The sequence below is a fragment of the Tenrec ecaudatus genome, chromosome 16 (assembly GCF_050624435.1).
Source record: "Tenrec ecaudatus isolate mTenEca1 chromosome 16, mTenEca1.hap1, whole genome shotgun sequence".
Classification (NCBI taxonomy): domain Eukaryota; kingdom Metazoa; phylum Chordata; class Mammalia; order Afrosoricida; family Tenrecidae; genus Tenrec; species Tenrec ecaudatus.
Genome location: NC_134545.1, coordinates 29,987,042 through 29,988,741, shown reverse-complemented (window position 1 = coordinate 29,988,741; position 1,700 = coordinate 29,987,042). Strand labels below are relative to the sequence as shown.

The 1,700-nt window shown below is 54.1% G+C and overlaps 1 pseudogene; it reads left to right on the top strand.

Moving 5' to 3' along the window:
• Positions 1–896: 896 nt before the first annotated feature.
• LOC142428570 (coiled-coil domain-containing protein 107-like) lies at positions 897–1,441 on the top strand (annotated as a pseudogene).
• The last annotated feature ends 259 nt before the right edge of the window (positions 1,442–1,700 follow it).

The following is a 1,700-nucleotide window of genomic DNA, read 5'->3' as shown; positions in this document are numbered from 1 at the left end:
TGCCCCTGTGAATTTCTGAGACTAATTCTTTAAGGGAGAAGGAAGGCCCATCTTTCTGCAGCAGAGCGGCTGGTGGTTTTGAACTGCTGACCTTGTGGATCGCAGCCCAATGAGTAACTGCTGTGCCACCAGGGTTCGTTGGCTACTTTCCACAAAGGACAGATTGTACAGCTGGAGAGCTCAGAGCACACACCACAGAGGTGGGGTGTCAGCCACCTCTGGGATCCCCATGCCACAGGCCTTCACTCTAAATTTTCAGGCGATTTAGGGAAAGCTCATGAGCAGCTGGCAAAGGGCGTTCATTCTGCCAGATTGAACACCGCCCTGAAAGGAGCAGGGAGGCAGTGCATGCAGCCTTGCCCGCAGGCCCAGGAACACAGAGCGACTCCCATAGAACAGACAGCTGCACATTACAGAACAATGGCATTCAATGACCACAGACACAGTGCTTAAGAAATCCAGAAAAGACTTAAACCCAAACCAAACCCAACTCACTGCTAGTGAATCAATGCCCACTCACAGGGACCCTGTAGGACAGGGTAGAACTGCCTCTTTGGGTTTCCAAGACTGTTACTCTATGGGAGTAGAAAGCCTCGTCTTTCTTCCAAGGAGCAGCTCAATGGGTGGTTTTGAACAGCTGCCCATGAGGCTAGCAGTCCAACTATGCCACCAGGGTTCCTATGGTGTCGGTGAAGGAGATTGAATATAACATGGATACCCAGATGAGCGAACAGGTCTTAGAAGTCTAGTCTGGATTCTCCTTATTTATATTTATTTATTAACTGAATATGGCATATAAATTTTATGGATTATGCAATTGTCAATAAGAATGAGTAGGGGTCAGCCTGCGCTGGGATTCCTCAGTACCGTGGGCACCCTCCCACCCCTGGCCCACCATGTTGGAGGTGGTCTCTTTGCGGCGGGGGACTCTGGGTCTGCTCCTTGTGTCTGTGCTACCTGGGCTCCTGGGAGAGCACCCCGACTCCGATTACTGGGCTCCCCCAGGGACCTCACCTGCCCGCCCACCTTGGGGCCCTGGAACTCCGGTGAAGGCTGTCACCCAAGGAGCAGCATGAGCTAACCTGGGCTGGGTTCTGCCTTTGGGGGAGCTGCACACGGCGGCCCCGTGAGCTTTGTGCTGAACAGGTGCTTGCAGGGCATAGACGAGGCTGCAGTTCTCCAAGAGGAGGCAAACAAGGAGTCACTGCAGTCAGAGCAACAGCTGGCCCCATTTACTCAGCAGCTGGCCCAGATGGCATAGCACCTCGACAACCTAATGGCCCAGCTGGACCCCCTTCTTAAGTGTGGGACGACTGGCTGGAGCACAGCAGGAACTTCTGAACACAACACTGTAGACCAGTCACCAGCTTCCACCAGAGAACGGACTGTAGCAGTGTGTGGAAGTTCCGGAGGCAGCATACCCTATCCTGAGGACTTCTAGATAGGGGGGCTGGTGACACTCTGGCCTGGGAGGAGCCTGTCAGCCAGAGCTCAGAGACAGGGAACCTAGCCACTGCCTGGGAAGCAGAGCAGGGGCTCCAGAGAAGCAGCTGCACAGCACGGCAAAAGGCCCTCTGGGAAGGCAGGAGGGTCAGCAGCTGAAGGTTTAGTAAACAAAACCTATTCTTGGGGGGAGGAGGAGGAGAAGAAAGCAGATGCGGAGACTTCCCAGATTATGGCGACTGAGTAACAGCCCAGTA